The sequence below is a fragment of the Cynoglossus semilaevis genome, chromosome 13, assembly GCF_000523025.1.
Source record: "Cynoglossus semilaevis isolate Cse_v1.0 chromosome 13, Cse_v1.0, whole genome shotgun sequence".
Taxonomy (NCBI): Eukaryota; Metazoa; Chordata; class Actinopteri; order Pleuronectiformes; family Cynoglossidae; genus Cynoglossus; species Cynoglossus semilaevis.
Genome location: NC_024319.1, coordinates 18,998,402 through 19,015,127, shown reverse-complemented (window position 1 = coordinate 19,015,127; position 16,726 = coordinate 18,998,402). Strand labels below are relative to the sequence as shown.

At 37.7% G+C, this 16,726-nt stretch overlaps 1 long non-coding RNA gene across 4 annotated transcripts in view; it reads right to left on the bottom strand.

The window, feature by feature from the left end:
* Nucleotides 1-16,726, bottom strand: part of LOC112487972 (uncharacterized) — a 91,803-nt gene that overhangs the window by 70,609 nt on the left and 4,468 nt on the right. The window lies entirely within an intron of this gene.

Genomic DNA, 16,726 nt, shown 5'->3' with positions numbered 1-16,726 from the left:
CACATACATATATGTACTGTATATAGCATTTTCTAATCAGTGACGCAGGCTCTGGCCTTTAGGTGTTAAGAAGAGTTTGACATGAGTTTAAAAGAAGAGACTGCAGCTGGTTTGTCTGATTCTATCTCTAGTGTGTGTCTTTAACTACAAAGACCTTGTTAACTTTAGTGACAAGATTGTGTTGTTGTCAATAAGCTTCTTTAGAGGATTGTTGTGAAGCACATTAGTGCTTCAGGGGAGTTGGCAGAACGTACTTGCACAGAGCAAACCTGACTTTGAAGGCTTTAAAAAACAAACAACCGGTAAACACCAATCCTACAGGTTCAAAGGGATTTTGCTTTTCCTTAAAATGCAGAAAAGTGTTTTCTAATAGTATTCTCTTAAACAAATGAAGTCAGAAAACAAGTCTTTTAACTCCTTTGAAAAACAGAGGAGTCAGAAACTTGATACATACTGTATATACCATCCCTTCAGCTATAGGAGAATTCAGTGTTTCTTTTCTGCCCACCTTGATACTGACTCCATGACTTTCAGAGGATATGAAGTGCAGATATGAAGAGATAGATGAGCTTCAGTCTTTCATTTAAACTTTGCTAAAGAGAATGCACAGCCTAATGAAAAAATGCAGCGTCAGACCTTCAAAAGTATAATAAATGCCAGCGAAGGCCTTATCAGCTTTCCTGCTACTGTATCCTTTCAACCTTCACAGTGGTATTCATTCAAGGCTGATGGGATTTCACAAAACACTTTGTGCCTCGTCGCCATAAACACATTGTTTCTTTTCTTAATCTATTTTATGGAATTAATTGTGGATTTATTTATTTTAAATAAACTAAAATACAGTTTGTCTTGCACAGGGAAGTGGCGAATGCCTCACAAAAGAAGAAAATGTATCTACTGACTGTGACTATAAATATGCAGTGGCGCACTGGGCTTGTCATTTTACCCATAAACTTCATTCTGTAAATCTCAACTTTTGCTTGGGAAGTGGCAGATGTCAAGTCCCATGAACTGTGACATGGAAAAAACACTTTTCAGTCAATGACCTAACACTAATAGTATTCCCCCCACTGCAGACAAGGATATGGTGTCAGCAGGTTTTTTCAAGTGTTGGAAAAGCCCGTTGACACTGACAGGTGAGAGGTGACAGACTCCCAAGAGCCAACACCTTCTGTCAACTGTCAAGACTTAAGCACTAAAGAGTAGCTTTATAAAGCCTCTGAGCTGATGGCACTGCTCCTGATATAGTAAATTGGCCCACTAATTAGACCAATTCATTAGTTAAGAATGCACAGAGAGGAAGTGGGGAGCAGTCACCAACTGAAGGCTCCACGCTAAATATGTTCTCTCCTGTCGCCAGTCTGCCATACCTAATGTGACACCAGCACTTTAGTGCAGATATAAACAAATTGGCTCAGGGGAATAGTGCTGCGGCTTCTGCAGACCAGTCTTTTACCGTAGATATAATATAAGAGAGAATACATAACAACCGGAGCTGGTATTATTATTTTTTTTACTCTATAAGGAGTGCATGAAATAGGTCATGAATTTGAAACGTGCAGATTACCATATCAACACTCAATCCCATTAATCAACACTTCCAACTGCCAGATCCCACCAGAGAAAAACAATGAATAAGTGCATGTTAGGTTGGAATTAATCTATTAATCAAATTCTGCATGAAGAAGTACCTGGGACACTGCAGTGGGCGATGCTAAGGCGCAGAGAGCACTGCAACCTTCCTTATCTGGGAAAAGTCAAAGGAGTGAAGGTTTATGTAAAAATAATAATGAACATCATTGCAACCTTTTTGGTTCACATTAATAGTAATCATGGTCATGGCAGGTGTGTTACCACCTTTAGGACTATAAAACAAAATGCAAAAAAAAAAGCATGGATATTTGTTCTTTTTCTTGCTACCTCAAGAAAAATAATACATTCCTTTGTTCTTGCAGAATTCTTTTCCTCCTTCAAACTGTCTCTTTAGTACTGATGGTTCTCAAACTGCCCAAACAGAAGTAAATTGTCAATGAACTGATGTCAGATAGGTTTAATACCTCCATTAATGGGGCATAAAACTTCTGCAAAAAGAGATGGTTGTTAAAAAGTAAAAGTAAGTTCTTGCATGAAATATCATCATGCACCACTGACTAGGTGATGTGCCATTTGAATTTCAAAAACAAACAAAAAAAAAAAAAAAACAACAACATCATATTTAGGTTAGAAAATAAATCCGAATATACCAGAAGAAGCTGTTAAAGTGAAAAACACTTTCTATCTCAGCATCTCCCCACTGACTGAGACACAGTTTGAGAGGACAGAAGCAGAGCCTGTGAAGTCCACGTTTAAACTTCTAATTATACTTTTCTGTATCTTAGGGACCGCCTGCTGTAAAAAAGAAAAAAAAAAAAGATTCTCCTTTGCTCACTCCAAACCCTCATTAAGAACAATCAGATTCTATCTTGCAGAGACAGAGAAAAAGACAAAGCAGAGAAATAATTTGAGAAGATCTATTGGGTTTGTCTGGACTCTGCTCTTTATATTGTTTCACTCAGACGGTTTCTGTAATGGCCGAGCACACAGTGCGCAGTGTGAACGATTATTTTAGTGTTTATTAAGTGTATAAATTACTTAAATAACATTTAAAAAGTGGCTTAGATTTCAAAGAGTGATCATTTTAGTTTTTGTATCTGTGTGTTTCTGTTTTCTGTGATGGAGTCAGTTTAAAACAGTTACAGTGCTACACAATTCAGACTTTTTTTTTTACTCTCATTGCTGGAGACAACTACTGTCTTGAGGTCAGAAAGTGAAGGAAAAAAAGAAAAAACTTTTCTGTGGAAGATGGCTTTTTGATGACCCAGTCATCCATCCTTAGCTCCTTTTTAATAAAGGAGTTTCCATTCTATCCTGGAGTTAATAATTGTATAAAACATGGAAAGTCATCCATAACTTTTAGAGGATCCCCAGAAAAAGACTGGGAGAACTTTTGGTTTTGAAACTATCTCGGTTTGTATATATGTCCTTATAGCATCCTGTCAACTAATTAATAGGAATTATTATCATTTTCTTGATGACCCTTTTATATCTATTGTAATTTAATGACATTTTTAAACTGTTTTAAAACAGAGAGAAACAAACAATGTTTGTGACTGTGAGGTTTTCATTTCAGAGTTTTTATTGGAGCACCTAGCTGTCAATCATACACGCAACACAGGGGGCTTTTTGCGTTTTTGTGTAACATCAGTAAATTTAATGCAAAAAAAGCCTTCCCAGTGCAGTCACCTCAGTAAACCCAAGCTTCGAGGTGAATCCAGAAGACTGAACTAAAGAAAATTATTCCTCCAAGGCACCCGTAGGCAATCATTTCAGGAAGACAAGAAAGGAATGAGTAAGACTTTTTTTTTCTTTACTAACGATTTGCTTTTAAGTTGTTTTACTCTGTTTTTCACTAATATTATTGCCATTGGAGTGGATCACACCTAAAGGTGCCATTATTATCAGCTTTATTGCTCTTCCCGTCATGAATTCTCCATGGTGACACTCAAGGTTAATGATAATCACTGTTTTATGTATAGGTGATGTGTGAGATTCTGTCAGCCAGAGATGCTGCTCCTTCAGTCCTAATGATCACAAGCACAAAGATGTTCTTCAAAGACAGATTCAGTGGCTGTGTGGCTGGGTCAAAGAAACCTATTGACAGGCTCCACCACCCCATGGTTACTGCTGAGAGCGGGAGACGGTGATGATGAAGCCGACCCCCCGCTGGGAATGTGAGCTCACATGCTAATAAGGAACTAAACACAATGTTTCCATGGGCAATCACACCCTGTTCCATCAACCAGCCGATAGCATTGATCAGTACGTGTGCTGCGGCAATGCTTTTAATCAACTCTGAGAGATAGACCAGTGTGCTAAGAAAATGTTTAATGGATGTAGGAACAAAATGGCCGTGGCTCACAGGACATGGAGTGTACACAGGAAGCAGGCGAAAGCAGAAAGTAATGTCTTCTCAATAACCACATAACCTTTGACTACATTCTGACGTGACTAACATCTATATCGCTTTTCCACAACAACTTTGAACAATGACTAATACTCATGTTTTATGTTAGAAAAATGCCATTTCTCATTTTACTTACAATTAACTTTTACTAACTATTACTGTGACATAACATCTCCTCCGACAATTCTGCCACCTAGTGTAAGAGTTATTTTATTATTTTGCCTTACATCGTTAAAAACACAAACACAGAAACTTTTACCGGTGAATAAACAATAGTTTCAGACCAATGAAATATTAACAGTATATTATTAAACTTGAACTTTACAGCATCAGACTTGGCCATAAAACAAGTTCTGGGAAATATTTTTCTCTGCCCCAACTAGTGAAAAGAATCACTAGTTAAAATACATATAACAATGTTAGTACCAATACTCATATACTGGCTCTAGTGGTGAGCTGTGTTCTCAGATATTTTCTGAAAGTTGTCCAGAAAGTTGATGATACTGAATATATTTTTAATACAATTAAAAAGGATCCACCAATATACAGCATACTGCTAATGCCTGACAGGACAAGAGTTTGATCCTAAAACCTAGGAAGGCTCTTTTTAATTAGTGAGAAATGGAATTAATGAAAAAGAAAAAAAAAATCTCTCTTTTTTTCAGTGCTCAGCACATTCCTCCTTCAGTTGGCCCTTTGTTATACATTAAAGTCAGTAAGAAAAAATAAAAATTCTAAACCAGTAGATTGACTTTAAGTCAATGTCCAGTAAATTTAGAGTAAGTTTTGTAAGAAAAGACTCCAACTATTGCCAAGTTGGATTCTACAAAACGTCACAAATAACAAGATAAGGTCGACAAGTCGATAGAGATGAAAGAGCTTTCGTACTTGACAAATCTTCTCCTTCAGATTTTAATAGTCCACTCTTATTTGTTACACATGATTGAGTGCATTGATTCATGCACAAGGTGACTGTTCTATGTAGGCCAGCCACCGTGGGCTTTTACATCTGATGTGAGGATGTGTTCTTATCAGCAGCTCTGAGCAGCTCGCACAATGTGTGAGAATGTCTTTGAGTCTGTGTTGACAAGTAAGTGGCAGGTGTCCGATGGCCCGCCGCTCCACTTCTCAGATTGAAGTAAGAATCATGTGACAGATGAGTCCGTCTCTCCCCAGAAAGACTGAGGAACTTCAGAGATGTTCTTTGAGGTTTTCTATTCCCCACGCGAGCCTCAAAATTCAGTTTGCAGCTTGAGACTTTGTCGAACATTGTGTTGTAAGACTGATCGCACCTAACGTGGCTCTTCCCTGAGGGAATGAGTTGAATCGAGGGCGGCTCTCTGGGGAAGGGGTCATCATAGATGGACCACCGAGCGAGACAGACAGAGATAAAGAGAGACAAATGTATTTATAGCCAGTGGAGAAAACGCAGATGTCTGCTCATTTCTGTGAGAACTTGTCTGTCCTCTGATGCCTCACATATTCTCCACATAAAATGTGTTTCTGAAAATGTCAAGTAAGACAGAGCAGGATATGACAGACATTATCTTGACATTAACACTAATGATGTTTGAGTGCAGAATCAAGCCGACTGTCGTAAAGCACTCTTTCTAAATGCTCCGCCGTTTCCTGAGAGAAGACATGGTCCAAAAATGTTATCCTTTGAGAGCTCTTTATTTTAATGTGGCCCTCATCTCTCCTACTCTCACTCCCTCTCACATAGGCACACCCACACACAAAACATTTAAGGACACTGCACATGTTGTCTGACCCCCATTTCCCAAGTTTTTCAGACAAACCTAACACTAACAACTAAACCTTTGATCTGTATATATCCAAATGGGTGTTTTGTCATACATTATATATATATATATATATATATATATACATTTGAGATAATTGTCTTTTGCCAACATTTATTGCAAACACTGGCTAAAAATATTTCACTTACAAATCATAAAGTGCCACAGAAATGATTGATTTTGGCACTAATATCTGCTGGATGATGGAAAAAGTAAAGTTATTTTAACTAAAATTTTACAATCCATGCATTACGGCATTCAGGACCAAGATGTCAGTTACTTGATCATAAAAATAAAAAAAAGAAAACATTCATTTTATTCTAGGCGTGCTCTCCACAGCCTTGTTTTATAGACACAGACTCTGACGCATTAACAGCTTCATTTATTCCACTGATGGATTTTGGTGGTTTACAGCTCTCTGTTACACAAATGCTCTGCGAGGACTCTACTCAGACAAAAGAGCAGTTTTACACATGCGTGAGATTCGGTGCCTGAGGGCACCATCACTGGCAGAGTGGTGAGCTAGACAATAATGATGTAAAGGAAGTGTCAACGGAAACATCAGTGATGGCTTTTTAACACTCTCTGTCTCTGACATTTCTGCTAAACTGCCACATTTAATGCTTTTCTACGACGGGCTTTACTGCCTGACACATAACACAACACCTCTACACACAAACATGGGTTCACAGGCACAGACACACACGCCACAACATACAAGAAGCAAACTCCCATTACAAAAGCAGCGTAAGTGGCTTGTCTTGTATACCAAGGAGAAATGGTGACAAGAAAACAATAAAGAGTCCTCCCTTTTTTTTCTTTGTTCATGTCAAAAACAGTGATTTCTATTACCATGGGAAGAGTTCTATAGTAATGGTCATCATAATAAATGAACAGTACTACTATACACACCAGGTAGCTTCATATTTACAAGATAATGAAAAAGGTTTTATCGGATTTTTTAATCAATGACTAGTTCTTGGAGTTCTTTGTACTACCAAGAAAAGAGTGAATTGTTTATAATGATGATTTAAACTGCTTATATTAATGTTGACAATATTTGATTTTCTTTTCTTCCAAATACAAAAAACAAGTGGTGAGCAGAGACCAAACACTGAGGTCGTCTGGGATTGAAATGGTTGTCACAGTCTGAATGTTAAACATCAATGTTGTCTCTCCTGTCTCCTTTGCCTCTGTCTGCTCCACTCTAATTCAGAGGGGTTAATGCTGGAGCATAGCTACGCTGTTATTGCTGTCTTTAATCAAGGACTGTGTAGGACAGGCATGAAACACCACCACGGCGCCACCCAGAGTGCTAGGCTCCATCAAAAACAATAAGTCATCCCCTGCAACCTTGACTTTGACAAAGGCCTCTCTGATATGAATGTGTTTCAGCTCCACTGAGACTAAATGATACAGGCTGGAAGTATTTGAAAGGTTGGTGCACATCACTGTTGAGATAAGGCCTGGAAGAAGTTTTTAGAGGAAACCATCTCAACGCCCATGCTCTCTCAAAGTCTGTAAATAATAGTTACATTTATTTTTCCTCATTTATTTTTCTAAAGTACATTTTCTGCTAGGCATGCATCCTGTGGAGCTCAAGCTCTCTGCATTCCTCTCCATATCCAGATCCTGGGGTGAGTGGATGGCAGATATTCAAACTGAACGACTTTGACTCCGGAGAAATTCAATTCTGAAGCCTACATCAACGACAATAAAAGCCTGCAGCAACTTTTCTGGGCATATGTGAATACCATTGAATTTTTTTGGCAGATCCACAGTTAGATTTCACAGAGAAATCTCCCCGGAGAACAGGAGTGGCTCTGGAGTTTGTCCAAAGGAGCATCTCTGCCATCTGGTCACAGCCGTCTAACGGCGATTATGAAGACAACACCAAACGAATGTTTTTCACTTTCTGGGTCTGTTGCTTAGAAAGTCTCAAAAAAAAAAAAAAAAAAAAAATCGAGTCTCTCAGCAAATCGTATTTTAAGAATTTGTAGCTGAAACACTGGAGTTATTTGTCAGTTTGTCAAATAAGAATCCTCTCTAACTTGTCAAATAGGAAGTCTACTGTATATAGATAAAACATGTTATAACCATCAAATGACTCTTCTATCCATTCCCAATGTTGTCTAGCAATTTGATGCATTTTTTTTACCTTTTTATGATTCTTGTAAAAACTGAAAAATCAATTTCCCCCTGAAGCACAAACACATTTACCAGAGCCGTGTTAAGGTACCACCAGGTCACCTGACAGTACAACTGCATAGGTACAAGTCAGTGTGTTCTGTGACATCAGTTCACACCAATGGCCCACTGTTTACATTCCAATTCAAATAACAAATACCAGAGTTCAAAGTTCAAAAGTGTTTCTATTGACTGAATTAAAATAAAAGAACAAAAAACATATGTTTAATAAAAATCCTGAAGGGCTTATGATGGACTTTAAAACTTAATATTTTAATTAATATCTGAAAGAATTAGTATTCTTGGTAAGAACACCTGTTTCCTATCCTAAAATAGAAGACAACAATAAAAACCATGGGACAAGCAGTTTGTGAGCCAGATGGCTGCTGGAAGTGAAAACATGTTCCTGTCATCATCGGCTCCTCTTTAACATACGTGACTGATTTTTGGTGTGTTTGTGTGGATGTGTGATTTCTAGTATATCCATCTTTAGCCAATCAGCAGTTTGGCAGCACATCTGTCACCGTCTGAACAATATGTCTCTCTCCTGATCTTAGTGCATGCATATATATATATATATATACACACACACACACACACACACACACACTGCAGCAAACATTACCATGGAACACTATTATAATAAACTAATCAAACAAAACGTCCAAATGTGTCTACTTCCCAAGTGAAATCTAACCGTAACTCACATCAACTAAATTGATTAAATCTTTAACAGGTACTTCTTCAGTTTAGGGTCAGGGTTAGGGTTATTCTGAATGAGTTTGGCTTTAATGCAGACATTACTGGACAAATGAGCAAAAATAATGTCCAGTTTGTAGTTTGTGTGACATCAAGCGGAGCTTAAATACGTTTCAACGTTTTTATCTCGAAGACAAAACATCTCCTTGATCTGCCCCCTTCTGTCTGTGTACACCTAAGATCCACGGATTACATTTTGCATCATTTATGTAAACAATGCTGCAGCTCTGTTTGTCTACGCGCACATGCAGTGGTGGAAAACTAGCACAAACCACGTTACATAAAGTATTCCATTTGGGTTATTCATGCTTTTTGGTACTTTCTTGCTCCCCAGCTGTTTTCAGATTAATTGTGTAAATTTGTAGCCATTTATTATTCCTTTTCTTGTGCTTTGTGATTTCTTCCTTGTGTATTCACACTGCCGTGTGCCATTGGCATCTCTGTAATCTTCGACACATTCTTGAATAGATAACTTGCTTTAAAGTAATGGTAAATATATGCTGGCTGATCCTCAGGGGAAGTGTCAGAGACAGCGAGCAGGCAGGCAGGGAGTTTATAAAACCCAACAAAGCCCCTGTGAGAAAAACAGTCCAACTCCATAGCTCTACAGTAAATCAAGAGAGAGCAATGAGTGAAAAAGCAGAGTGGGAATACTCTACTCTAATATTTATGAATCATCCTTTTGTTGTGGCAGAGCTGCCAGACAGACAGAGATCCCTCCTCGGAGCTGCGAGGTATTTGAATGTTGAAAAATGCATGAGGGCTTTTATTGATAGAAACAAAGTTCGTCCCCTTTGATGGATGGCACACGATACCTCAAAACAAACAAGCAAGTGTTATTTGTGGGAGGAATTGAAATTGATGTTTATGTCATTATTCTCATTTGACTTTACGCACGTAAATAAGCATCGGCCATTTATTCCACATTAATCTTTCTTCTAACCTGTGTTCTGTCAATACAACTCTAATCACAGTGAAAGAGTTTCACTGAAGTGATACTAATGCAGGAGTTGGTCCAAACATATTTATTTTCATCCTGATGAGAGGCAAAGATAAACAACCATTAGACAACAATTTAATCAATACTTCTGCAGTGGTAAAACTCACAAACCAACGCTGATTCCTCATCTGAGGTGCAACATAACTACATAGAACATCTTCTTCATTTTGATTCACAAAAGTGAAAAGTGAAAGTGAAAAGTGACTTGAAAGCAGCGTGGGCTGGGCCTAATTTGATGTTCCTGTGAGGAAATTATATATTACACATTAGATAACATATACATATATACATAGAGGTGTATATATTACACATTAGATAACATATACATAGATACATAGAGGTGTATAAAAGTGTAGAAATGGAGAATTTTGACCATCTTTTAATTGCAGGACAAATGTTAGCTGCACAGATGACAATTCAAATTCAGAGTTGAGATTTGAGAATGTATTGGCTTTATTTACTGTAGTACTACCAACTGGCACTGGGTAAAACACCTTTTTCCCCCACAATTGTCCACATTTATATACTGTACTGCCTCTGCCATGTGTCGGCTCTGCTGGACGGTGGGATTAGTGAGGTTGTTGAACATTATGGACAAGGATTAAAGAATTCACCCTGGGATTGAGATACATTGCCATTAAAATATTTAAAAAAACAATAATGGTTAAATGGGACATTTTTGTATCATCAGTAATATAACTACTGACATTATGATGTTGCAAAACTTAAGCTGTGATTAAAGGTTTGGTTCATGCTGGATCATGGGTAGATATTGTCACTCATTGACATTTAATATTTTCTTTTCACTGGTTCAATTCCTAATAAAATTACCGAGCTACCACAAGTATAAGGCCAATTTCTTGCCCCACCAGTGTTGCCAGATCTAAATAATTGACGTATTTCTATGCTAATTTGACCCTCTGTCTTTGACCCACTTCACGGCTGTATTCATTTATTAGCAGAACAGGGTGCCATTCCTGATCATAAATACTTTGTTTAAGCAACGTTGCACGTGACTTTACAGCCAATCGAAATACAGTATGACCTCACACTGGGTGAAGCACAATGACACTGAAAGACAGTGAGATAATATATATTAAATGATAATTATAACATGACTGAAATCAAAACATGGCACATATGAAGATTTTGATAGAAATGCCTTCAACCACGTCTCATGATGAAACCACTCTCATCCTTATACTGTCATTCATATTCAAGCTAATCCTGAAGCAGAAGATTTTATCATTGTACGATGAGGAGACAGACAAAGACAGGGGAACAGATTGGATTTCTTTTTTTTTTTTTGCCATCCGTTTCTGCCAATGCTGAGCAGCAGCCAGTTGGACAGGCCAGCCACTCACTGATTTCTATTTGTGAGAGGTAAAGAGTCGTAGGAGGGGGGGGAGGAAGAAGTTGACCTCAAATTTAAACATGCTCAGTATAATCTCAAATAAATCCACAAAAACACTGAACTCTGTCTAATGATGGGGCTAATTAGATTTTATAGAATCATTGTTCAATACTTTAATACATTCTAGATACCACAGAAATCTGCTGACTGTGAGTCTGTTCACCTCTCTATAAACCTCTGCTTTAGTTCATTATGTTGTTCACTCTGTACTATATGCATGAATGGATGTGAACTAATAATTTATATTTAAAAAGTGAAAAATTTACATACTCTTTGTGAATATCAACTCACCATTAACCTGCTGCTGCTAATTTATTCGGACTTACAGACCTGGGCTTTAAGACCAGTAAAAAGAGAGAGATCTACTTCTAGGAACAGAGGATTAGGTGGAGTGCAGGTGCAATAAGGGCTCTCCTGCAAATTCAAATGGACTACACACACACACACACACACACACACACACACACGCACACACAAAACTCGGCCGCCAATCTGATTCACTGATAACACACACGTAGAAAGATTAGAGCAATTACTAAATTGGATAAGATTTTACTTTATTGATCCTACATTGGGGAAATTGTTGATAATTGTTAATAAAAGTTAAAAATCTATTTAGAAATAACTAGACTGTGTGCAGACTCTGGTTGATCTGTCAGCTTAGGATCGTGTCTGTAAACCTTGTTGTTTTAACCCTGGGGACAAATACAGTACATTTCTTACCATTGACCTGAATAATCTCTGTGCCACAGCTACACGTCACTATTTTTTTTTCATACCATTTTTCTTTTTGCATTATCTTATGCCCATAAATCATTTCCTGATTTGCTAATAAACTAAAATTGGTTTTGGAGTCTGCTCTCATATAACACACCTGAACCACAACCGTGTTGCGGTGAACACAGCTGGACGTGCGCTGATGTTTTTCTTTTCGTTACTTCTATAGCTGAACTAACATTTGTTTANCCCCGCCCCCCACACACACACTACACTGTGTCCGCTGCAGCTCAGAGCGCAGTACTAGGCAGAAAACACTGATGAGTTCCGCACAGCTGTCGCACTCCGTATTGATTGGCTCAGTTTGATTGCAGGATGTGCAAGTTTTAATTAATCATCAGGGTAATCAAAATGGTAGCGACTGTCCGGGCTGGAGTCAGACTTTTGGGAGCAATCTCAAGTGCTATTGATCAACAGTCTTTGCCGGTTTTCCTCTAAAGAGCCACTCATGGCAATTGAGGCTGTGAGTTGACCTTTCACACATAAAAACAAATGATCCCTCGCCATTTAATCTGTAGTGCAGCGATGGCAGCATCAGCTGCTTCCTCAGTCTGTGCAGGTGTGATTCTCCAAAACTGTTACAGTCAAGTTCTTCACATTTGGACGCAGATTTTACCGTCAGTTATGTCAGTTGTTTTTAAAGAATATGTGTATGAAATAAATTTAATTTGGTTTCACAGTTATAGAAATACCTGGTTTCTAACTATGTGTATTATTATTGTGTATTACAATGGACATCATTCATACAGGATATACTGTGTGATATACACAACATAAATATGTCCCACCTAATTAAAAAAAAGATGGCAAATTATACACATATCTAACTTTTGTCGAACATTACTGTTATGAACATACTGGAATAAGACATTTTCACCTGTTTTAATTTGAGTCACACATTTCTTATTTTATACATCTTTTTTTCTGATAATGCAGTACAGTACTTATCGTCGTTATCATATTTGTTTTATTCCCACAGGCAGTTCACTTTTGGCTGGCCACAATTTAGTCACCAAAGGAACACAATCCAACACTTCAGGTATAATATAACGTATGACCCCAGCTGTCTTCTCTATCGCTATTTGCAGCAATCGCTTTCAGGGATGAGCAGCAGTGTTTCATTCATAAAAAAAAAAAAAAAAAAAAAAGAAAGTCTTTGGTGCAATAAAACATCATAATCAGCAGGACAGCAGTGTTTATGACACCTGCCAAGCACCTCAACAACTTTAATTATCATTACAATCAAGCACTCAGTCCTTTTTATGCAGCTTTTATAGCACTGGTGATATTATGGACTAGTCTGACTGTAAAATGTACATCTTGCATTACAATCATTTTTATGCTCATGGAAGAAAAGACATTAGTGACTTGCACATAGAAAAGAAAAATACTATATATATATATATATATATGTGTGTGTGCATTTGTTTTACTAAAGCGTAAAATATCTTTACATGTTCTTCATATCCTTTTTATGGATTATTGCGAGGCACAATCGTTTTTCTTGATTTAAATGAAATTGTTATCACAACCTTTCATTCTTTTTAGATTAAAAGTTCACAGAAAGAGTTAGCTGAAAATATTGCTATTGATATCTAAAGTAGGTCAAACTATATCTTCCGAAGTGAAGAGCAGGAATTGGCAGACGTATCTTGTCGAGGGTCGCAGTCCTGTGTTTTTTTTATTTATTTATTTTTTTTAAACAGCCTCAAACATAAAAACGTGCCAAGTGCTGTCTGGAGGTTTGCTGTGTTTGTGTGTGAACCATATGGTACCTAAACAAACACAAACACATCAGGCAAAACTAGTGCCTTACATATGTGTCGTCATATTCACATGAACATAAAGGAGGGAGGTACCTGTGCTGGAACACACACTGTGACAGTGGTTCACACCCTAAATTTCCCAAAGGGAACTTCGGAGGGATTTATAAAGTGCTTGCTTGCTCGCTAGCTAGCTATCTATCTATCCATCCATCTATCTATCCATCCATCTATCTATCCATCCATCTATCTATCCATCCATCTATCTATCCATCCATCTATCTATCCATCCATCTATCTATCCATCCATCTATCTATCCATCCATCTATCTATCCATCCATCTATCTATCCATCCATCTATCTATCCATCCATCTATCTATCCATCCATCATCTATGCATCTGATGTTCTTTTAGGCTCTTAAGTTTTCTGCTTTTAAAGTTATGTCACTCCGAGACCTAGCCAAAAAAAAAAAAAAAAAAAGATATCATTGGTCTACTGCTTTAGCCTTTTTGCCTAGGACTAACTCTCAAATCTTTCTGAACATGGATCGTGGGAATAGCTGCAGGTCTTCTGCAAATTTCTGGACCATCTCTTTGTAACAGTTGGCTCACTTGATTGCAATCATCTCATCATTTACATCAGAGTGCTGGGTCTCGCCGTCCTAATCATAACGTCCATTAAATCTGAGTTATATCAGAGCTTACGAATGTCTAACTACTGTCTGCCAAAGACGACATCATTATCAAGTCTACCGCTGAGCCACACATACCAAGGAAATGCAGGTTACATGGGCAATTGAACTCACGATGCTGTACATTTGTTGCCTGTTTTGTTGAAAAAAAAAAACATGGTGGTGTAAAGAAATTAAAAATTGAATCTATATATATAATAATAACAAAGATAGCTCTCTACTTCTTTTCCACTTTGTGGAATTTGTGGCAGATGTCTATCCACCAGTTTGGAAAAAGACATTATTTTCAAAGCTTGAATCAGTCCAACATTTTGAATTCTAATTTGCTTTAAATTTGATTTTCTCTTTTGCTTTTTAAATTACAATCTTTTTTCTAATTTCTTACTTTCTAACCTGATTAAATAAAATGTAAGACATTTAACAAAATGGCAACGGGAAAGGTTTTCAAGATGCCTGAAAGATGCCTTTAACAGGTTTAATGCTTTTAAAAAAATTTGACCTAATAAAATGATGACAAATCTTTTGGACTGCTATGTGCTACTATTCTACGACAGTTTCACATGTAAGTGATGTGACTGAAAAAAAGGGAAAACAGAAGAAATGTTCCTTGACGATACACTAACAAAAAATCCTAAACAAATTTACAGTAAAAACATGTCATTCATAAAAACAAGCCGTCGAAGGTTGTCTTTTGAGCGGGCGGCTTTTAAATCAGCCACTGAATAAGCCGTGAATGAAACAAAGCCTTGGGTTTTCCTTCAGCAGGTTCAGTTGCATTTCCCTGAACATTGTCACCTTTTGCTGTCACAAGAACATTGTTGCCATGTTGAAAACTGGGAGTACAGTGAAGTAAGTGTATCCTCCTTTGCAGGACTGTAAAAATGATGTTGTTACTGAGAGAGAACGTCACACAGCAGACAAGTGGAAAGGGTATGATTCATAGCAGAGGAGCTGCAGAAGGAGCTGGTAGCTCTTTGTTGGATAACAGTGAACCAGTGTAGGAGAGCAGTCAGGGACTTCCAGAAAAATGTGGGGTTCAAGATGCTGACTATTCACAACTGGCTTCTGAGTGTTTCAGGTCTTTTGCAGTGATATTTAGATGTCCATCCATTCATTCATCTTTTACCAATTAAACTTAAAAAGGTCATGAAGAAAGATAGAGTCAATCCCAGCAGTCATCGGGTGACAGGAACACCCCACACACAAAGAACAAACAAACACTCACTATCAAAGCCCTATCTATGGTCCAGTTAGAGGCTAATTTACTCTAATCCAATATCTGCGTGAATGCTGCTGGACCATGGACAGAGGGTGAGGACATGAAGAAAATCCCCCACAAAAAAGTCTACAGAATGTGGATACAGTGTGTGGGCTCAGTAGCCCTATGCATGAGAATTTCTCAGGACATTTATGAGACAGTAAAGAGTGCAAGTAAAGTCACCAATGTTAAAAACAAAAACATTGTCTACAGACTTAGCCAACCATAGTTCTTTGGCAGTTCAAATGGCAATAATCGGAATGGATCAACGATAAAGGTAGATTGGCTGATCACATCCTTGGGAGATGTGTAGTGCCTGTTAGCAGAAACAGTAAAAGTAAGCAAAAAAGTACAACTGGGAAAAAGGTAGAACACTGAGGTGAGATATCGCAACGTCTTCTTAGAGACCTCCACACTTGTTTCCTGTGGCCTATATTTCTATATTTGCAGCTAAAGTAGTTTAAGAGCTGAATTAACAAAGTCATCTCCATAAATGACCCAATGCATGGACACAATTCCAAAGATTAGCAGCTCAGCTAAGTATACTGTCAGATGTGAACCTTAAGACTTAAAATATAACTTTGGAAGTGGGAGGAGACAGGAGGTGAAGCAGCTTACTGACCTTACCATAAAACCCCAGTGTAGACCACATTCTGGTTAAGAATTTTAAATGATAGTTGTCTAACTTTCATTTTGACATTTAAAAAGATTTATTTTTAATATGAAGAGCTAATGTTGATAACAATGCTGCTAGACATAGTCATCTAAACTCAACTGACTGCAAGGTCACTACAGCATGAAGCCACAAATCCTTCTGAATACAAGACTTACTGTAGGAAACAGATAGTGTGGTTGTTCAGTTGTGTGATATTTCCTTCCTGTCCTTGTTTGTTAGGTGCAGTTTTATAATGCAACTCTTCATTTTGTTTCCCCAGAATGCACTTTGAACAGAAAATCACAGCTGCTGTTTCCAGATCAATTAAGCTGCATATTTTAACAATCAAATATTTCTGTATTATCTCTGTGCGCTTTTATCTCTGCTTTCCCTGGAAGCTCTCTTGAATTCAGG